This window comes from Macaca thibetana, chromosome 11 (genome assembly GCF_024542745.1).
Source record: "Macaca thibetana thibetana isolate TM-01 chromosome 11, ASM2454274v1, whole genome shotgun sequence".
Taxonomy (NCBI): domain Eukaryota; kingdom Metazoa; phylum Chordata; class Mammalia; order Primates; family Cercopithecidae; genus Macaca; species Macaca thibetana.
In genome coordinates, this window is record NC_065588.1 from 45,774,039 (window position 1) to 45,797,057 (window position 23,019).

A 23,019-nucleotide genomic window follows, 5' to 3' on the forward strand; every position below is an offset into this window, starting at 1 on the left:
GACTACAGGTGTGTGCCACCATGCCTGGCTAATTTTTAATTTAATTTTAATTTAATTTAATATTTTTTAGACAGAGTTCCGCTCTTGTCACCCAGGCTGGAGTGCAATGGCGTGATCTCAGCTCACCACTGTCTCTGCCTCCCAGGTTCAAGGGATTCTCCGGCCTTAGCCTCCCGAGTAGCTGGGATTACAGGTGCCTGCCACCACGCCCAACTAATTTTTGTATTTTTAGTGGAGACGGGGTTTTGCCATGTTGGCCATTCTGGTCTCAAACTACTGACCTCAGGTTGTCTGCCTGCCTCAGCCTCCCAAAGTGCTGGGATTACAGGCATGAGCCACTGCACCTGGCCTAATTTTTTATTTTTATTTTTCTATAGAGGCAAGTCTCACTATGTTGCCCAGGCTGGTCTTAAACTTCTGGCCTCAAGTGAGCCATCTACCTCAGCCTCCCAAAGTGTTGGGATTACAGGTGTGAGCTACTGTGGCCAGCTGACTAAATTACTTTTACTTGGTATTTGAAAAATACTTTTAGAATTCCTGCAAAACAGCTAATTTGTGGCTATAGAATTCAGAAAACTGCGGAGTCTCGCTGTGTCGCCCAAGTGCAGTGGCACATGCCTCCCGGGTTTTTACGCCATTTGTACAGGCGCCCGTGCTAGTTTTTTTAAGTAGAGACGGGGTTTCACCGAGTTAGCCAGGATGGTCAGAACTCCTGACCTCGTGATCCCAAGTCTCGGCCTCCCAAAGTGCTGGGATTACAGGCTTGAGCCACCGCGCCCGGCCCAGAAAACCAAGTCTTGAAATGAGTTACATTATAGGAAAACAGACAGTAGGTACTTACAGATCTTGAACTACTGTAAATCAGAAGACTTCACTGCAATACGTTAACTTCAGTTGCAATTTGGCAGAAGTTTTGGGATTAACATTTATACCTTTTCAGTTGTCTTATTTGTTTTATCTGCATTCTTTTTCCCTCCACCTGACACATACTCCTGTTCCCCTCCCAAGGTTCCCAAGTGGTTTGGAGGGAGTAGGGGTGGGGAGAAAAAAGAGTTAACTTTTTATGCTTTTAAGTATCCTAGTATTACTTAACTAATTTCAGCTAGATGAAAGCATATCTTTTAGAATATTTAATGCATGATATGTTACATGCATTACACATTCATTTTAAGACATAATATAGTAGCATGGATTTATGAATGACAGGGATAGCAAATTATTTCCAATCTAAATTGCTCTATTCATTTTTGGGCAAAATAATTACTTGCTAGAGCAATATTTTTCTGACATGTTACAAGCCTGGGAGTGGTTTGGAAGGCTTTGAATGAATGCTGAGTGTAAAGATTTTTGGTACAACTTGATTTTACTGCTTCTTTCCAGAGACTGCCAGTGGATTAGTTTGATCCTGTGTGAGGAAAAAAGCTGTTTGTGAAACCAGTAATTCCATAGAGACTAGTGGTATTAGAGATAATTTTAAATTTGGGGCTCAGCCAGAATGTCTGAGCATTGATATGCCCTTTCCTTTCTGTATTAATGAATTTAAAATACATTGTTGATTTAATGTTTAGTTTGTACATGGATTTCTGGTTTGGGCTTCTTTAAACTCTGTGTGAATATTAGAATCCAGTGAATTTGTTAAAAAATACTTGCTCATTCTATCCTTTCATATGACATATACTAGTAGAAGACAGCTATTATTTTGAAAGCAGCAGAGGTATTTAACATTCTTAATGATTGTACAGATGTGTACCGGCACAAGTATTTTGAATCAGAAAAAGCATTTGTCAAATGTAGATATTTAGTTCATTATGAAAACATACCGTCTGTTTTATTGGTGCAATTAACAAAAGTAGTTTAGACAAAAGATTGAAAGCATTTCTGAAATGATGAAGCTTCTGTTCTTGAGACAGTCCTTTACTTACACTATGCATCAAGGAAAAGCAGCTGGAAATACCATTTCAAACAATTCTTTTGTGAGTTATGGGCCCTTAATGAATGACCAGCTTCAACAATGACTATGCTTCTTAGAGTCCTAAAATTTTGGAACTGAGAAGAGACAAGGCACAAGTTTTGTTTGGTCTTCATTAAGCATGTAGATGGGTAGAAAAGGATGTTTCTTTCCCTTGAGCTTTGAGCTTTTGCATTAAAATTTTTTTTATTTTCCAGGTCATCTACCACATGTTATATTTATTAAGGGATTAAAAAAAAAAAAAAAAGTCAGGGCTGGGCGCAGTGGCTCAAGCCTGTAATCCCAGCACTTTGGGAGGCCGAGATGGGCGGATCACGAGGTCAGGAGATTGAGACCATCCTGGCTAACACGGCGAAACCCCGTCTGTACTAAAAAAAATACAAAAAAACTAGCCGGGCGAGGTGGCAGGCGCTTGTAGTCCTAGCTACTCAGGAGGCTGAGGCAGGAGAATGGCGTGAACCCGGGAGGCGGAGCTTGCAGTGAGCTGAGATCCGGCCACTGCACTCCAGCCTGGGCGACAGACCGAGACTCCGTCTCAAAAAAAAAAAACCAAAAAACAGTCAAAAATCCTGATTTTCATACAGGTATAAAATGAGGGCCGGGTACAGTAGTTCATGCCTGTAATCCCAGCACTTTGGGAGGCTGAGGTGGGCAGATCATGAGGTCAGGAGTTCGAGATCAGCCTGGCCAACTTAGTGAAAGCCTGTCTCTACTAAAAATACAAAAGTTAGCTGGGCATGGTGGCATGTGCCTGTAATCCCAGCTACACGGGAAGCTGAGGCAGGAGAATCGCTTGAACCCAGGAGGCGGAGGTTGTGGTGAGCAGAGATCACACCACTCACTCCAGCCTGGGCAACAGAGCAAGACTTTGTCTCAAAAACAAACCAAAAAACAAAAAACAACCTTTGCACTGCTACCACTTATCTACAATTTACAGTTATAAAGTAGCTCAAAGACCATGAGGGATACAAATCCTATAGAATGAGATAACTAGGAAGGGTACACATTACACAGTGCCTCGTTTCCATTGAAGATGCGTAATTCTGGTCCATTTTAAAGTCTGAAAGGTTTTCTCCTACATCATAAAAAGGTGAAGTAAACAGATCTGTATTATGATTTTTGGCAATAATCCAATGTCTGTTAGTTTTAGGGCCTATTCATTTAAATAAAGTCAGTTTTGAAAACAAAAGAAAAGTTATTCTTAGGTGGATATTTTCTGATATTTTGATTGACAATAGATACTTCCTCAGATTAGTGTTGAATTTGGACTATGTACAGCTACCTAAACTGTAGCTTCAAATAGTTGGGTGGCAAGTCCTGTAAGCCTACCCAGTGCCGAATATTTTGTAAAGAACAATAATGATAATTTAAAGGGAGGTAAAACTTATCTGCCCTATATTAGTCCTTAAATGTACATATAAATTCGTTGCAATTCAAGCAACTTCCTAATGTTAAATGCTTTTTACCTGGGTGATTGAACTCAGGGAGCAGAGGGCACAGAGTTGGCATTATCTACTCTAATTTCATGCGGTGTGATTTTAACTGGGCCTTTGCTGCTTTATGATCTTTTTATTCCTCTCATATTTATTCTCTAGCACATTCCTGATGTTGATATAGCAGAAGGAAATATAATTTGTAGTTTCATGGAGCTAGGTTTGAATCATCACCTCACCACTTACCAGCTCTTTGGTCTTGGGAAACTCTCAGACCTCAAGTTCTTCAGTTAAATGAATGATAAGTACTTCACAGAATTACATGACATGTATGTAGTGGATGTTACAGTGGCTGGCACTTAGTAAGCAGTAAATGTTAGTTTCCTATCTGTTCCTCTCAAGCCCTCAAGCTTTCCTGCTTTCTTTCCTCCTGTTTCCATAACTAAAAAGTTGGAGTCATTTAGTATGACCTCCTTAATCTTCCCTCTAGTTCTTTTTGTCTTTTTGTTTGTTTCAGAAGTATGTTTCCTTTACCTAACAGAGTTTTTGTGAAGATTTTTGATAATGCATGTGAAATTGCATTATTAGCATAGTTCCTGGCCTATAGTAGGCATTAAATAAAGATTAGGGTTGGGCGTGGTGGTTCATGCCTGTAATCCCAGCACTTTGGGAGGCCAAGGTGGGCAAACCACTTGAACTTGAGCTCAGGAGTTTGAGATCAGCCTGGGCAACATTGTGAAACCCCATCGCTACAAAAGATACAAAAACTAGCTGCATGTGGTGGCGTGTGCCTGTAGTCCCAGCTACTCAGGAGGCTTAGGTAGGAGGATCGTTTGAGCCCAGGAGACGGAGGTTACAGTGAGCCAAGACTGTGCCATGACACTCCAGCCTGGGAAACAGAACCAGACCCTGTTGGAAAAAAAAAAAAAAAAAAAAAAATTGGCCGGTCGCGGTGGCTCAAGCCTGTAATCCCAGCACTTTGGGAGGCCGAGATGGGCGGATCACGAGGTTGGGAGATCGAGACCATCCTGGCTAACACGGTGAAACCCCGTCTGTACTAAAAAAAATACAAAAAACTAGCCGGGCGAGGTGGTGGGCGCCTGTAGTCCCAGCTACCCGGGAGGCTGAGGCAGGAGAATGGCGTAAACCCGGCAGGCGGAGCTTGCAGTGAGCTGAGATCCGGCCACTGCACTCCAGCCTGGGCGACAGAGAGAGACTCTGTCTCAAAAAAAAAAAAAAAAAAAAAAAAAAAAAATTATTTAATTGACTGTGAATGTAAGATTATTTTGGTCTTTGATTACCTTTCTGTGTTGTTCGTCCCTTATTTTCTACTTCGATAGGTATTACCTTTCTCTGTAGTATGTTTGTTTCCTCATCCCTTTTCAAAGAAAAAAGTCTTCCCTATTTGGGGGAAACCCCTTTTGCTTTGCCTTGCTAGCACTCTGGTTAATACTCTTTTTTTTTTTTTTTTTTTTTTTTTAAGATGAAGTCTTACTCTGTTGCCCAGGCTGGAATGCAGTGGCACGATCTTGGCTCACTGCAACGTCTGCCTCCTGGGTTCAAGCGATTCTCCTGCCTCAACCTCCTGAGTAGCCAGGACTACGGGCACGCATCACCACACCGGCTAATTTTTGTAGTTTTTAGTAGCGACAGGGTTTCCCCATGTTGGCCAAGCTGGTCTCAAACTCCTGACCTCAGGTGATCCTCCTGCCTTGACCTCCCATAGTGCTAGGATTACAGGTGTGAGCCACCACGCCTAGCCTAATACTCTATTTTTAAAAATCTCTTTATTGTCAAACAGTTGAATAGTTAAGTGGCTTGGTCCCCACTTTTCCACCACCTGCTGTCATATTAAAGCCTCCTTACATTCTGATATACCATAATTCTTCTGTGAAACTGAAAGAGCATCCTCCTCCCACCCAAGCTCTCACAAAGCTTAGAAAGTTGTAAGCATTCAATGAATATTAGTTAAATAATGAATGAAATGAGAAGCTTCAAAGTTCTATCACTGAGAGTCCTCTAATGCTTTCAATCAGTTGATTTAAAGAAACCCTGTAAGAAACTGTTGTATCCAAATTCCACCTAAATGGATGTTCTTGTGTAACATGAATTTTATTGTTTTTTTCTGAGAATTATATCAGAGTCAGGGAAGGCATTTTAAATATTACGTTACAGAGAAAAGTTTGAGGGCAAATTTATTAGTAAAAATCTCTTGTCTTTTCTATTAAGAGAACTCAGGCCAGGTGCAGTGGCTCACTCCTGTAATCTCAGCACTTTGGGAGGCCAAGATGGGCAGATCACTTGAGGTTAGGAGTTCGAGACCAGCCTGGCCAACATGGCAAAACCCCATCTCTACTAAAAATACAAAAATTAGCCAGGCATGGTGGTACGCGCCTGTAATCCCAGCTGCTTGGGAGGCTGAGGCAGGAGAGTCACTTGAACCTGAGAGGTGGAGGTTGCTGTGAGCTGAGATCCTGCCACTGCACGCCAGCCTGGGCAACAGAGCGAGACTCTGTCTCAAAAAAAAAAAAGAGAGAGAGAAACTCAGACCATTGTTTTTCTAATTCAGTGATACTCAGAACCTTTATTCTTGAGCCCCATGTAGTCCGTTCAGCAGCCATCTTCTTCTGAGACATCTGTGATATTAACCAGAACATACCTGAATAGGGAACCATGCTGCCCTTTTGATTAATGAGAATAGCTAACGTGGCCCCAGAGGCATATGCTTTTAAGCACAACAGTCTCAACTTTGGTCAGTTTGATTTATCTTTTGTCATTATAATAGGTAGACTTATTGACAGTTAATATTTTTGTTTTATCTGTCTAGTAGATTGTATTAGTTTGCCAGAAGTTATTAGGGCAAACTTTCTTTGATTATAGTTCTCTTATCTGTTATTATTAGATCTTATATGGTGTTTACTGTTAATTGGAAAAGTTGATTAAAGCAGGAAATAAAAAATGATATATACATACATACCATAGCATTTTTTGTTTGTTTTATTCGTTTGAGATGGAGTTTCGCTCTTTTGCCCAGGCTGGAGTGAAGTGGTGAGATCTCGGGTCACTGCAACCTCTGCCCCTCTAGGTTCAAACGATTCTCCTGCCTCAGCCTCCCAAGTAGCTGGGAATACAGGCACCTACCACCACGCCCAGCTAATTTTTGTACTTTTAGTAGAGACGGTTTCACCATGTTGGCCAGGATGGTCTGGAACTCCTGACCTCAGGTGATCCACCCCACTTGGCCTCCCAAAGTGCTGGGATTACAGGTGTGAGCCACCGTGCCCGGCCCATAGTGTTTTATTTTAGCTTGAAACAAATGTACATTTATTCACCAGTCTTTGATGTATTTAGTATGAGTTTGCTGATTAGAATTCTTCATATTTTTGGCATTAATTACACCCTGTAGTACATGCTTGCAACTTCTATTTACGGTTTTTTAAAGCAGAGTGAGAACTCTTAGGGACTTGAAGCAATGAGTACAAACCCTTTTTTTAGATTTTTAATTTCCCTCCCAACTTGTATATGTGTCTCACCCACATTTAAATTGAGGACAGTTTTAAAAATAATTTGTATTGGTTTAGTCTTCTAGAGCCTTCAATTTAGTTTTCAAAGAAATAATTTTTCTTATAGTTTACTGATATATTTACTTTTTTTTTTTTTCTTTTTTGTAGACAGGGTCTCAGTCTGTCACAGAGGCTGAAGTGCAGTGGTGCTATCACTGCTCAGGTGATCCTCCCACCTTAGCCTCCCGAGTAGCTGGGACTACAGGCGTGTGCCATCATGCCTGGCTAATTTTTAAATTTTTTATAGAGACGGGGTATTGCTATGTTGCCCAGGCTCGTCTCGAACTCCTGGGATCAAGCGATCCACCTACCTTGCCCTCCGAAAGTGCTGGGATTACAGGCATGAGCCACCATGTCCGGCCATGTGTTAACATTTCTGTCTTTTTTGAGACAGAGTCTTGCTCTGTTGCCCAGGCTGGAGTGCGGTGGCACAATCTCAGCTCACTACAACCTCTGCCTCCCAGGTTCGAGCAATTCTCCTGCCTCAGGCTCCCGAGTAGTTGGGATTACGGGCACATGCCACCATATCCAGCTAATTTTTTTGTATTTTTAGTAGAGATGGGGGTTTCACCACATTGGCCAGGCTGGTCTTGAACTCCTGACCTCAAGCGATCTGCCTGCCTTGGCCTCCCAAAGTGTTGGGATTACAGGTGTCAGCCACCGTGCCTAGCCAGTATTAATATTTCATGACAATTATGTAATTGTAATTATGGGCACAACTGGTGTTAAATAGGTTTGAGAACAACAAATAGATTAGACTCTTAGTAAGTATCACATAATGGGAAGAGAAAAGCCTGAGTGTATGCCAGTGTTGCCTGTTAGCCTACCAGTGTTCAGTTAGGGGTGTCAGTCAGTGCATGCTAAGGGTAATGGACAGCATCGATTAAACCATGAAGGTAAGAGGTAAAAGGACATCTTTAGTTTTTTTCTTTGTTTTTGGTAAACCTTTTTTTTTTTTTTTTTTTTTTTTTTTGGGGGGATGTGTAATACACATAAAATGCAAAATCCTTAGGGGTACAATGTAATGAATTTTTACATTGAACACTGCCATGTAACCACTATTCAGATCATGATAATAGAACATTACCGGGATCCTAGAAGCCTCCCTGTGCTCTGACCCAGATTCTCTCCCTGACCAGTATTCTGATTTATATCACAAGACCAGTATTCTGACTTATGTGACAATAGATGAGATTTGTTCGATTATGAGGTTCATATAAATGGAAACATGCAGCATGCACTCTTTTGCACCTGACATTCTTTGCTTAGCATTGCTTTTGAAATTCATCCTTGTTGTATCATCAGTAGCTCCTTTTTCATTGCTGTATCATATTCTTTTCTGTGAATGTGTTATAATTTATCCATTCTGTAGTTGATTGATGTTTAGGTTTGTTTCTAGTTTTTGGACTTGTAGATAATGCTGCTATAAACATTCTTGTACATGTCTTTTGGTACACATTATAAATGCATTTTTGTTGGGTATTAGGATTGGACTGCTGGGTCATAGGGTTTGCTTATGTTTAGCTTTAGTAGATTTTGCTAAACAGATTTTTATACTCCCACTAGCGATATGTAAGAATCAATTACTTCACATCCTCCTATGGCAAACAATAAAGGTTTTTTTTTTTTTTTTTTTGAGACGGAGTCTCGCTCTGTCACCCAGGCTAGAGTGCAGTGGCGCGATCTCCGCTCATTGCAAGCTCTGCCACCTCCCGGGTTCATGCCATTCTCCTGCCTCAGCCTCCCGAGAAGCTGGGACTACAGGCGCCCGCCACCACGCCCGGCTAATTTTCTTGTATTTTTTAGTAGAGACGGGGTTTCACCGTGTTTGCCAGGGTGGTCTCAATCTCCTGACCTCGTGTAATCCCAAAGGCTGGGATTACAGGCGTGAGCCACTGCGCCTGGCCGATAAAGTTTTTTAAAAGGTAAGGCTGGTCTCATTCCTGGGCTCAAGCAATCTGCCTGCCTCAGCCTCCCAAAGTAAACTTTTCAAAAACTAGTTATCAAATATATGTGTGTCTAAATAATATATTGTTTTAGCATTAGTTGTATTTTTTATGAAAATAAAAGGGTCTTATGCTGTATGTAATCTGGAATTTTCTTTTCTACTTCACATTATTGCTAAGATTCATCTATATCATTGCATATAGTTGACACATTTTTGCAGCAGTACAGTCATTTAGTGAATACATCACAGTTTATTCTCTTGTTGATGACATTTGGGTTGTTTCCATTTTCTTACTGTTACAAATACTACATGTTTTCTAATGTACCATGAGCAAGAGTTTCTCTAGTACTTGAATTTCTGGATCATAGGATTGACAGGTGTGCTACTTTACAAAATAATGCTGTATTCTAAAGAAGTTATACCAGTTTACATTCCTACCAGAAATAAATAAGAAATGAAACCCTTTCTGTTATGAGAGAATTTTAAATTTTGACCTCAGTTTCTTTTAGAGATACAGGACTATGTCAGTTTTTCTTTTTTGTGAGTCTGTTTGGTAACTTGTTTTTCATGAAATTTATTACCTGAATTTTCAAATGTATTGGCATAAGGTCATTTGTATTTTTGACTTGTAATTTTAATGTCTGTAAGATCTATACTAGCTCTTTAAAAAAAATTCCTGATATTGCTATTCTTTGCTTTTTTTACCCCTTGATCAGTATTTCTAGAGTCTTCTTGCTGGGTCAAGAAATGAACTTTTTCTTTCATATTTTTTTTTCTTATTGCATTAATTTAAAAAAATTTCAGTAGAATGCATATAACATGAAGTTTACAGTTTTAACCATTTTGAAGTGGTGTTAATATACTCACATTCTTGTGCATCCATCTCCACAACTTTTCTCATTTTCCCAAACCAAAACTGTACCCATTCATCAATAACTCTCATTCCCTCTTCCCCCTAGCCTCTGGCTGCTACCAATCTACTTTTGGTAAAATCTGACTGGTCTAGGTACCTCATATAAATGGAATGATACAGTATTTGTTTGGTTGTGACTGGCCTAGTTCACTTAGCATAATATCCTCAAGGTTCATCCATGTTATAGCACCTGTCAGAATTTTCTTACTATTAAAGGCTGAATAATATTCCATCTTTCATAATTTTTTATCATCAGTATTGGCACATAATTTATGTTAAATAACAGTTGATTAGTTAATAATTTTGTAAGTTAACAAGGTTTTTAGAAATTGCTTTTTCTGTATGCTTGGAATCTCCCTTTATGGGTTAGAATCAGTGAATATAGTTATTCTTAATTGCCTTGTTTTGTTTTTGCTTAATAGCTGCCCCCAATCCCTTGAGCTGCTTGCTGAGGACCGGAGTTTTATGTGTGTGTGTAAGGAAGGGGGTGGGAATAAAATGATCAGCATTGTTTAAATCCGTTATGAAGAGTCATACAGCTGAGGATAATTTGGCTCAGTTGGGTTTGGGTTAGAGCCACCTGTGTGAGGAGGAAGGCGCAGACAGCTCTAACTACCGAACTAGCAGTGAAATAGGAGGAGACAAACATGTGTTCCAGCTCTGCTCCTTTTGAGCTCCCTCTACTCCCACATCTACAGCTGCTGCTGATGACTAATGTTAAGCAATTTGGAGGGCCTTGTGTCTTTTAATAGTAGTAAAGAGGAGTTGTGGTATCATATGGCTTCTGATTTTCTACTTAGAATGTCTTTTAAATTTCCAGAAATTCTATGTTGTTCTAATTTGAAGTTTCTATTTTTTATAAAAAGAATTAATTGGTTTTTCAAAATGAAAACTTCATTTTTTCAAAATAAAATGTATGGTGATCAAGTCTTATAATTATGGGAGAGTTTTTAGATTAAGGTAGAAAATTGGTGCCAGTGAGTAAAGACACTTGAGAAAGCAGACTTAGGGAAAGGCCTCATATTCACCATTTTGACCTGAGGAAATGCCCTTTTTTGTTCCTTTTTTTGAGTCTTACTCTGTTACTCAGACTGGAATGCAGTGGTGTGATCTCGGCTCACTGCAACCTCCGCCTCCCGGGTTCAAGCGATTCTCTTGCCTCAGCCTCCCTAGCAGCTAGGGTTACAGGCATGTGCCACCATACCCAGCTAATTTTTTTTTTTTTTTTAGTAGAGACGGGGTTTTACCACGTTGGCCAGGCTGGTCTCAAACTCCTGACCTCAAGTGATCCACCAGCCTTCGCCTCCCAAAGTGCTGGGATTACAAGTGTGAGACACTGTGCCTGGCCTAGAATTTAGGTCTTCTTCTTCTTCTTCTTCTTCTTCTTCTTCTTCTTCTTCTTCTTCTTCTTCTTCTTTCTTCTTTCTTCTTTCTTCTTTCTTCTTTCTTCTTCTTCTTCTTTCCTTCTTCTCCTTCTTCTCCTTCTTCTCCTTCTTCTCCTTCTTCTCCTTCTTCTCCTTCTTCTTCCTTCTTCCTTCTTCCTTCTTCCTTCTTCTTCCTTCTTCTTCTTTTTTTTTTTTTTTTTTTTTGAGACAGAGTCTTGCTCTGTCGCCCAGGCTGGAGTGCAGTGGCATGATCTCAGCTCACTGCAACCTCCGCCTCCTGGGTTCAAGTGATTCTCCTGCCTCAGCCTCCCGAGTGTCTCTTCGAGACCAGCCTGGCCCACATGGTGAAACCTGTCTCTACTAAAAATACAAAAATTAGCTAGGCCTTTGGGAGGCCAAGGCAGGAGGATCACTTGAGCTCAGCAGTTTGAGACCAGCCTGGGCAACATATGAAACCCTGTGTCTATAAAAAATACAAGAATTAGCTAGGTGTGGTGGTATGCACCTGTAGTACCAGCTATTCGTTTGAGGATCGTTTGAACCTGGGTGGTTGAAGGTACAGTGAGCCTGGGCAACAAAACAAGACCTTGTCAAAAAAAAAACCAAAGAAATTGTCTTCCTGGGTCAAATAATATATACATTTTAAATTTTGACAACTACTGCTTAGTTGTCTTCCAAAGATATTATATAAATTTACATTCTCACTTAGATAAGAGGGGCCTGTTTGTCCATACCTCAGTACCTGTGTGTTTTGTCATCGTTTTGGATTTTTGCAAAAATGATGATAAAACACACAGGTGGCTGGGCGTGGTGGCTCATGCCTGTACTCCCAGCACTTGGGGAGGGTGAGGCAGGCAGATCACGGGTTCAGGAGTTTGAGACCAGCCTGGCTAACATAGTGAAACCCTGTCTCTACTAAAAATACAAAAACTAGCTGGGTGTGGTGGCAGGTGCCTGTAGTCCCAGCTAAGCGGGATGCTGAGGCAGAAGAATTGCTTGAACCCTGGAGGCAGAGATTGCAGTGAGCTGAGATGGCACCACTGCACTCCAGCCTGGGCGACAGAGTGAGACTCCATTTAAAATTTAAAAAAGAAAAAAAAATATACACACACACACACACACACACACACATATATAAAAGTTCAGGAGTGTTAAGTATATTCACGTTGTGTAACAGATCTCCCAAAGTTTTTTTATCTTTGCAAAACTGAAATTCCATACCCATTAAACAACCACCCAGCCCGTGGCCCACCATTCTAGTTTCTGTTTCTGTGAGTTTGACTACTTTACTTCATGTAAGTGGAATCATACAGTTTTTGTCTTTTTGCAACTGGCCTATTTCACTTAGTGTATTGTCCTCAAGGTTCATCCATATTGTAGCATGTGACAGGATTTCCTTTTTTTAAAGGCTGAATAATATTCTCTTGTATGTATATACCACATTTTGTTTATCTATTCATCCTTTGATAGACACCGGTTGCTTTCACCTCTTTTCTGAGTAGTGCTACCATGAACATGAGTACACAAATATCTCTTTGATATTCGACTTTGAGATCTTTTGAATATGTATCCAGAGTTGGGAGTCCTGGATCGTGTGGTAGTTCTAATTTTAATTTTTTGAGAACCTTTATACTGTTTTCCATAGTGGCCATACCATTTTACATTCTTGCCATCAGTACACAAAGGTTCCAATTTTTCCACATCTTTACTAATGCTTATTTTGTTTTCTGTTTTTGTTTTTGCTTTGTTTTATTTTGGGTAGCAGCCATCCTAGTGGGTACAAGGTGTTAACTCATTGTATTTTGTTTTGTTTGAGACGGAGTCTCTCTGTCACACAGGCTGGAGTGCAGTTGCGTGATCTCAGCTCACTGCAACCTGCGCCTCCCAGGTTCAAGCGATTCTCCTGCCTCAGGCTCCCGAGTAGCTGGGATTACAGGCATGCGCCACCACGCCTGGTTAATTTTTGTATTTTTAGTAGAGACAGGGTTTCACCATGTTGGCTAGGCTGGTCTCGAACTCCTGACCTCAAGTGATCTGCTGGCCTCAGCCTCCCAAAGTGCTGGGATTACAGGTGTAAGCCATTTAAACCTGACCCTGGTTTTATTTTGCTTTTTTGAAGAGCACATGAGCTCCTGGTCATTGTGGTTTTGATTTGCATTTCTCTAATTATGAGCATCTTTTCACATGTTTGGTGACCATTTATTTATCTTCTCTGGAGAAATGCCTGTTTAACTCCTTTGCCTATTGTAAAGTTGGGTTTTTGTTTTTGTTGTTGTGGATTTGCAGGAGTTCTTCATAAATTCTGGATATTAATCCTTTGTAAGATATATGACTTGCAAGTATTTTCTGCCATTTCATTGGTTGCCTTTTTACTCAGTTGATTGCGTAGAAGTTTTAAGTTTAATGTAATCCCATTTGTCTATTACTGCTTTTTTGCATGCACTTTTGCTGTCATATCCAATAAATTGCCAAATCCTGCCTAATGAAGCTTTTCCCATTTTCTTCTAGTTTTATAGTTTTAGGTCTTACATTTGGTTCCTTATTTGTTTTTGAGTTAATTTTTGTATATGGTGTAAGGTAAGGGTCCAGCTTCATTCTTTTGCATGTAGATATCCAGTTTTCCCAGTGTCATTTGTTGAAGAGACTGTCCTTTTCTCATCTAATGGTCTTGGCCCCTTCGTTGAAGATCTTTTGACCCTATATGTGAAGGTTTATTTCTGGGTTCTCTATTCTATTCCATTAGTCTAGATAGTCTTTATGACAGTACTACACTGTTTTGATCACTATAGCTTTGTAATATGTTTTGAAATCAAGAAGTGTGAGGTCTCCAACTCCTTGTTTTTCTTTTTCAAGATTGTTTTGGCTATTTGGGATCTATTACTGAAGTTTAAAGATATACGTAACATAATATTTATCGTTTTAACCATTTGTATGTTGATGCCAAATTACTGGTATTAAATACATTCACAGTGTTGTGTAACCATCACCACTGTCTAACCCAAAACTTTTCATCACCCCAACAAAAACTTTTTACCCATTAAACAATAACTCCTTCCCCCGCCCAGCCCTTGGTAACCCTATTCTGCTTTTTGTCTCCCTCGCTCATCTCCTTTTAATACATGTTCCCATTCCAATAAATATAAAACTTTAGGCCCTCTTTTGTTGTGATTTGAAATGAAAAATAAGTATAAAGAACAATGAGAGTAATAAGTTGAGAACTACATGTGTCTGTTCTCTCATTTCTCTACATTGAGAGTCATTGAGCTGTACCCTCTGGTTCAGGGGTCATAGTTAATACTAGGGATGTGGTCTGTGACCATATACTTCTTTAGAGCAAGGCTAACTTGAATATGGAATCGGGTTCATTGGTTTTATTAGCTTTAAGCCCTAGCTCAGTGGGTACTAATCCCAGACTAACAGTTTCAAATCTTGTTTTATCATTTGGTAAGCATCAACAAATTCGTATAAAAACACGGATTTAATAATTTTTATTTTCTTTTAATACATCCAGCCATTATTATTTACTAGTATCCCCACATTTCAGATTTTAATTTAATACAGTATGGTATTTAATTAATACAATATAGTATTACATACATTTGTTCCCATTTGGGAAAATGGTTAACTGAATGTTTTTTGTTTGTTTGTTTTTGTTTTTTTTGAGATGGAATCTCATTCTGTCACCCAGGCCAGAGTGCAGTGGTGTGATCTTGGCTCACTGCCAGCTCCTCCCAGGTTCACGCCATTCTCCTGCCTCAGCTTCCCGAGTAGCTGGGACTACAGGCGCCTGCCACCACACCTGGCTAATTTTTTGTATTTTCAGTAGAGACGGGCTTTCACTGTGTTAGCCAGGATGATCTTAAACTCCTGACCTCATGATCTGCCTGCCTCAGCCTTCCAAAGTGCTGGGATTACAGGCGTGAGCCACGGTGCCCAGCCTTTTTTTTTTTTTTTTTTTTTTTTTTTTTTTTAAGATAAGGTCTTGCTCTTGTCACCCGGGCCAGAGCACCATGGTATAATCCCAGCTCATTGCAGTTTCTGTCTCCTGGCCTCAAGCAGTCTTCCTGCCTCAGCCTCCTCCTGAGTAGCTGGGACTACATGCACATGCCAGCGCGCCTGGCTAATTTTTGTATTTTTAGTAGGGATGGGGTTTTGCCTTATTGGCCAGGCTGGTCTAGAACTCCTGAGCTCAAGTGATCCATCTGCCTCAGCCTCCAAAAGTGCTAGGATAACAGGTGTGAGCCACTGTGCCTGGCTACTGAATGGTTTCTTATGTACAAATGACTAGTCAAGAATATACTTTGAAGTTTTCCCCGTTTTTACATAAAAAAATTAAAAAGCTTTCAAGTTGTTTTTGTACAGTAAAATGTACAAATCTTAAGGGTATACCTCAATGAATTTTTACATATGTTGCATCCATGTAATTACCACCCAGATCAAGATGTAGAACATTTCCCCACCAAGACAGTTCCCTGATGTCTTTTCTCAGAGGAACACTGTCCCTCCAGAGGTAATCAATATTCTAACTTCTATCACTGATATTATTTTTGCCTGTTCTTGTACTTGATATAAACAGAATCATATAATATGTACTCTTTGGGTCTGACTTCTTTGCTTAACAATGCCTATGAGATATATCTATGTTGTATGTAGCAGTGTTTCTTTTTTCGGTGTTTCGTTTTTATTAGTAGTTTTCCATTATATCAATATACCACAATTAGTCTTAGGTTTCCAGATTGGGCTACTATGAATAAAGCTTCTGTTAATATTCTTATTTGTAGCCATATGTACTTATTTCTTTTGGATGTATGCCTAGGAGTGAAGTTGCCATGTCATAAGATGGGCATATATTTAAATTTATTAGCACGTTCCCGATAGTTTTCCAAAGTTATTTTTCCATTTTACATTCCCATGAGCAATATTTGAGAATTCTAGTTGGTCCACGTCCTGACCAAACTTGGGATTGTCTATTTTAAAAAAATTTTAGCCATTCCTGTGTTTTTAATTTTTATTTTGCATCTTGCCGATGAGCAATAATGTTAAGTCTCTTCTTAAAATAAATTTTAAGTATAACATATACAGCAAAATGCACACATTTAAGTGAATGGCTTAATGAATTATTTATTACCTTGTCATATAACCCTCATGATCAGGAGTACTCTTCATTCATTCAATCAGTCAGCTAATTTACTGCCTATCTGCTATGTGCCAGGTATAGTTCTAGGCCCAGGGATACAAGAATTATCAAGAAAATCAAAGGCTCTGTCCTCATGGAGTCCAAGTTCTTGTCCTCAAGTTTATATCCTATTGAGGGAGATGGACAATAAATAAATACGGAATATAATGCTAGATGGTAACAGTTGTAGAAAAAATATTGTTGTAGAAAAACACAGGGTAAAGGAATAAGAGTGGCAGGGACTGCTGTACGTAGGATGGTTAGAGAAGGAATCTCTGAGGAGATGACATTTGAACAAAGAGAGACAATGATTCATGTGAATCTAGGAAAAGAGCATTCCAGGCAGACAGAATGGCAGGTTCAAAGGCCTTGAAGTGGTAGGTGCTTGGCTTGCTGGAGGCATGGCAGGGATTAGCTGAAGTGCATTGAGCAAGGGGTGATGATGGGGGAGGAAGTTGTCAGTTCCAGGGGCCAGGTCAGGTAGCTTGTTGGTCATGGGGAGCACTGAAGGGTTTTGAGTAGAGGAGTGTCATGATCTGAATTGTTTTTTCTTAAACAGCTGGCTTCTGTGTGGAAAATAGACTACATTAACAGGAGAAGCAGGGAACTCAGGAAGCTATTATAATAGTACAAGCTGTAAAAATCACGATGGCTTGGACTAGAGTGGTAACAGTGGAATGGCGAAAAGCAGTTGGATTTGGAGAATAGTTAGAACTTGCTGATCATTTGGTTGTGGTATCTGAGGAAAATAGAGGAGTCAAGGATAATTATAGGGCTTTTGGCTTGAGCAGTTGGGTGAGTGGTTGGTACCATATACTGAGAAGGCAAAGACTTGGGAAAGTGTATGCTTTGGGGGTGATGAATAAAATCAAGAGTTCAGGTTTGGAGACATTCAGCTGAAACTCCTTCCCACCTTAGCAGTCATCCCTCCTGTTCAGGTATCCACTGATGCTGGGAATGTGCATTATTTGTTTCTTTTTCTTACTACTGCCAGGAACACCTGGCCTCTTTGCCCTTCCCTGTGTCTTTATGCTGACATCATTTTCCTGAGATTCCATTTTCATTTCTTTGCTACAAAAGCAGAGAGGAGTTTCCACTTACGTTTTAGAAGTTTCATCAGGTTAAGTTCCTAATACCCCAAGTTAAATTTAGAGTATGTTTATGCAGCAATAGGTTTCTAACTTTTGGACATAATTTCAAACTTACTGAAAAGTTACAAAAATAATACAAAGAACTCTCTGATATGCTTTCTTTAGCACCAAATGTTAACATCTTGCCACGTTTGCTTTATCGTTCTTTCTCTCCATATTCATATTATTGTTGTTTCCTGAGCCATTTGAGAGAGTAAGCTGTAGACTTCGTGTTCCTCTGTCCCTAAATATTGCAGCATATATTTCCTAATCACAAAGTCATTCTCTAACATAAACCCGAAGAGTCAAAGTCCAGAAACTGAAATAAATGTTGATGTAATAGTGTATTTCCTGATGTACAGCCCCTTATTTCCATCTGGCCAGTTGTCCCATTCATGTCCCTTACAGCAGCCTCTTTTCTCCCACTCTTAAGATCTAATCCAGGACCATGCATTATATTTAGTTATCATGTCTTCAGTCTCTAATCTGGATCAGTTCTTCAATTTTTCTTTGAATTTCATGGCATTAATATTTTTCTTTTCTTTTCTTTTCTCTTTCTCTCTTTCTTTCTTTCTGTCTGTCTTTTTTTTTTTTTTTTTTTTTTTTTTGAGATGGAGTCTCACTCTGTCACCAGGCTGGAGTGCAGTAAGTGGTAGAATCTTGGCTCACTGCAACCTCCACCTCCTGAGTTCAAGCGATTCTCCTGCCTCAGCCTCCCGAGTAGCTGGGACTACAGGTGCGTGCCACCACAGCCAGCTAATTTTTGTATTTTTAGTAGAGACGGGGTTTCACCATGTTGGCCAGGATGGTCTTGATCTCTTGACCTTCTGATTCACCTGCCTTGGACTCCCAAAGTGCTGGGATTACAGGTGTGAGCCACTGTGCCTGGCCGATATTTTTTAATAAATATAGGCCAGTTATTTTGCAGATTGTCCTTCAATTTGTTTGGTGTTTCCTTATGATTAGATTCATATTATGCAGTTTTGGCAGGAATACTATTGTAAATGATGTTGTGTCTTTCTCAGTTAAGTATTTCAGGAGCCACGTGATGTTCATTTGCCTTATTAATAGTGCTGATAACTTTGGTCACTTGGTTAAGGTGGTTTTTGCTAGTTTTCTCCGCTATAAAGTTTCCCCCTTCTCAAATACATTTTGTTTTTCAAAAAATTTATTTCACCACTGCTTAGATGGTGTTTACTATGTACCAAGCACTATTCTAAGTGCATTATAGATATTAATTTCTTTAAATAGTGTAATAAATGATCATTGTTTTCTAATTGGGCTACAGTGTATCTTATACCTTTCTATTTCCTCCTTACTGCCACATTCCTGGCTCAAACCCTCTTCAACTCTGGCTTGGATTAGTACTTATTTCTAAGTAATAGTACCTCTTTCCTGAGTTAATTGTTCTAATTTTTTTTTTTTTTTTTTTTTTTTTTGAGACGGAGTCTCGCTCTGTCGCCCAGGCTGGAGTGCAGTGGCCGGATCTCAGCTCACTGCAAGCTCCACCTCCCGGGTTTACACCATTCTCCTGCCTCAGCCTCCTGGGTAGCTGGGACTACAGGCGCCCGCCACCTCGCCCGGCTAGTTTTTTGTATTTTTTAGTAGAGACGGGGTTTCACCGTGTTGGCCAGGATGGTCTCAATCTCCTGACCTCGTGATCCGCCCGTCTCGGCTTCCCAAAGTGCTGGGATTACAGGCTTGAGCCACCATGCCCGGCCCAGTTGTTCTAATTTTTTAAATCTGCTATTCATCAAATTGCACTTGTATTCTCAAGTACTGTAGTCCATCAATATCTCTTCTCGTTCAGACCTTCAATCTTTATTTCTCCTTGTTGGTTTCTGCCCTCTTTCCTAAAAACATGTTCCTTCAATCCTAAAAATAGCTTCTTATTTTCTCCTTAAGTAGACTATCTTCCCCCTCTTTTAGAAAGAGAAGTAGATATGTTCTTTTCTTCTGCTTCTTTATTAGTCCACTTAACAGCAATCTGACTTTCTTTCACAACTCTACTGAATCTCTTTGCCAGTTTCCTTTCAAAATCCAGTTACCTTTTTTCTTTCATAGTTGAGATTTTATTGGTTGTACTGAAGATCACATTCAGTTGTCCACAATCTTAACGTATATACAGAAAATCTAAAAAGCCATGTGTTACAATTCTGTTTCAAACAGTTATTTGCAGTCACTTAAAATTTGGAGGCAAATTTTCCTTAAGAGGATATCAAGTTCCAGTATCTTCAGATTTTGATAAGCCTTTGATTACAGGTGTCAGCCACTGCACCCAGCCATATACCATTACTTTTTGTATATTGGTTTAATTATTAGAACTTGCTGAACTAACGTTCTAGTCCTTAGCGGTATTTTTGGTGTGTGTGTATATGTGTTTGGATTCCTTAGGATTTTCTGTATATGGGTCATGTTATCTTTGAATAAAGACAGTTTACTTCTTCCTTTCCAATTGTGATGCCTTAACTTCTTTTCTTTCTTCCATATTGCACTGACAAGATCTTTCAGTATGTTGTTGAAAACAAGTGGTGAGGGCGTGCATTCTCGTTTTTTCTGATCTAAGGAAGAAAATATTTTTTCTTTTACTATAAAGTATGATATTAGTTGTAGGTTTTTCATAGATGGCCTTTATAAAGGTAAGAACATTTTCCCTTTTTTAAAAACCATGAATGGGTATGGGTGTGTGAAAATGCTTTTTCTGTATCTATTGAGATGATCATGTGACTTTTATCATTTATTTGATTTATACTGTGTGTTACATTAATTGATTTTTGCATGTTAAGCCAATCTTCCATTCCTGGATAAGTCTCACTTGGTCATGATATTACAATTGTTTTCTATGTTGCTGAATTTGACTTGCATATTTATATATATTTTTTCTTTCCTTTTTTCTTTTTTTGAGACAGCATCTCACTTTGTCACCCAGGCTGGAGTGCAATGGCATGATCTCGGGTCACTGCAGCCTCAACCCCCCCAGGTTCAAGTGATCCTACTCCCTCAGACTCCCAAGTAGCTGGGACTACAGGCGTGTGCTGCCACGCCTGGCTAATTTTTTAAAATGTTTTTTGTAGAAACGAAGTTTCACTGTGTTGCCCAGGCTGGTCAAGACTCCTGAGCTCAAGTGATCCGCCTGCCTCGGCCTCCCAAAGTGCTAGGATTATAGACAGGCGTGAGCCATTGTGCCTGGCCTGGCTTGCTAATATTTTGTTAATGATGTATTTCTCCTATATTTATGAGGAATATTGAACTGTGGTTGTGTTTTTTGTGTTTTTTTTTTTGTTTTTTTGTTTTTTTCGAGACAGAGTCACACTCTGTAGCCCAAGCTGGAGTGCATTGATGCAGTCTCAGCCCACTGCAACCTCTGCCTCCCGGACTCAAGTGGTTCTTATGCCTCAGCCCCCTGAGTAGCTGGGACTGCAGGCACATGCCACCACACCCCGCTAATTTTTGTATTTTTAGTAGAAATGGGGTTTCACCATGTTGCCCAAGGTGGTCTCGAACTCCTGAGCTCAGGTGATCTGCTCGCCTTGGCCTCCCAAAGTGCTGGGATTACAGGCATAAGCCACCACACTCAGCCTGATCTGTAGTTTTCTAGTGATGTCTTTGTGTGGTTGCAGTATCAGACAAACATGGGTTGTTTTAGTTTTCTGTTGCTGCTGTAACAAATTACCACAAACAATGATTTAAAGCAACGTGCATGTCTCATCTCAGTTTCTGTAGGTCAGATGTTGGGCACAATGTGGCTCAGATGGTTCTCTACACGGTCGAAACCAAGGCAAGGTTTTGTTCCTTTCAGGAAGCTCTAGTGAAGAATTCATTTTCAGGCCCAGTCAGGTTGTTGGCAGGATGCAGTTCCATGTGACTGTAGGACTGAGGTTCCGTTCCTTCCTGGCTGTTGACCTGGGATTCTTCTCAGCTTCTAGAGGCTGTCTGCATTTCCTAGCCTCCTGGCCCCCTTCAAAGCCAGTTACAGCAAATTAGGTTCCTCTTGCTTCAAATCTCTCTTTCCCCTTTGCCACACCTCCGTGATGCATCTTTCTTAGCTCTAACCAGAGAAATTTCTCCCCTCTTAAGGGCTCATGCGATTAGATTGGGCCCATCCAGATAATCCAGACTAATCTCCTTATTTTAAGGTCTGTGATATTAATTATATCTGCAAAGTCCCTTCATAGCAGTACATAGATTATGTTTGATTGAATAATGAGGGGACAGGAATCTTGGGGAGATATCTTTAGAATTCTGCCTACTACATCGGCCTCATAGAATTAATTAGGGAATGTTCTTCTATTTTCTTTTTTTTTGTGTGAGACATAGTCTCACTCTGTCACCCAGGCTGGAGTGCAATGACACGATGTTGGCTCACTGCAACCTCCACCTCCCAATTTCAAGCAATTCTCCTACTTCAGCCTCCCAAGTAGCTAGGATTACAAGTGCCTGCCACCATGCCCAGCTAAGTTTTTGTATTTTTAGTAGAGACGGGGTTTTGCCATGTTGGCTAGGCTGGTCTCGAACTCCTGATTCAGGTGATCCACCTGCCTGGGCCTCCCAAAGTGCTGGGATTATAGGCATGAACCACTGCACCCAGACTGTTCTTCTATTTTCTTTTCCTTTGTTTTTGAGACAGAGTCTTGCTCTGTCCCCAGGTTGGAGTGCAGTAGCGCAATCTCAGCTCACGGCAACCTCCGCCTCCTGGGTTCAAGCGATTCTCTTCCCTCAGCCTCCCGAGTAGCTGGGACTACAGGTGTACACCACCATGCCTGGCTAATTTTTGCATTTTTAGTAGAGACGGAGTTTCACCATGTTGGCCAGCATGGTCTCAATCTCTTGACCTCGTGATCCCCCCACCTCGGCTTCCCAAAGTGCTGGGATTACAGGTGTGAGCCACTGCACCCAGCTTGTTCTTCTATTTTCTAAAAGAGTTTGTGGAGAATTCTTTTATTTCTTCTTTAAATATTTGATAAGACACTATCTGGCCTTGTGCTTTTTTTATGTGTGTAGGGGAAGGATTTTAGATTATTAATTCAATTTCTTGATATCCTACCTTTTTTAAGTCAGTCTTGGTAAGGGATGTTTTTCTAGGAATTTGTTCATTTCATCAGAATTGTCAAATTTGTGGACATAAAGTTGTTCATAGCATTTCTTCATAATCCCTTGGAATTTTTGTAGGGTCTGTAATGATGTCCTTTCTTTTATTCCTGATTTTGGTAAATTGTGTCTTTTTTATTCTGGTCATCCTATCTGTAGGTAAAAAGAACCAACTTTTGGTTTTATTGCTTTTCTCTAGTGTTTTTCTGTATACTCTTCAATTGATTGTGGTCTAATCTGTAGTATTTCCTACCTTCTGATTGCTTGGGATTTAGTTGGCTTGTCTTTTTCTAATTTCTGAAATTGGAAACTGAAGCTATAGATTGAAGACCTTTCTTCTTTTCTGCTATAGATGTTTTAAGTACCAATTTAGCTATATCCCATAAATTTTGATGTGTTATGTTTTTATTTTCT

At 40.0% G+C, this 23,019-nt stretch overlaps 2 protein-coding genes and 1 long non-coding RNA gene across 7 annotated transcripts in view; 2 read left to right on the plus strand and 1 right to left on the minus strand.

Moving 5' to 3' along the window:
- The window catches only part of LOC126930835 (tubulin alpha-1A chain), a 421,509-nt gene that overhangs the window by 238,347 nt on the left and 160,143 nt on the right, over positions 1-23,019 (minus strand). The window lies entirely within an intron of this gene.
- Positions 1-23,019, plus strand: part of LOC126930849 (uncharacterized) — a 252,338-nt gene that overhangs the window by 131,105 nt on the left and 98,214 nt on the right. The window contains exon 1 of one of the 2 annotated variants that reach the window (XR_007717690.1): positions 790-2,781. The exons of the other annotated variant lie outside the window; for it this stretch is intronic. This is a non-coding gene — a long non-coding RNA (uncharacterized LOC126930849). Of the gene's footprint in view, positions 1-789; positions 2,782-23,019 lie in introns of those variants that run through there. 2 annotated transcript variants of the gene reach the window in all.
- The window catches only part of SPATS2 (spermatogenesis associated serine rich 2), a 168,827-nt gene that overhangs the window by 47,594 nt on the left and 98,214 nt on the right, over positions 1-23,019 (plus strand). The window lies entirely within an intron of this gene.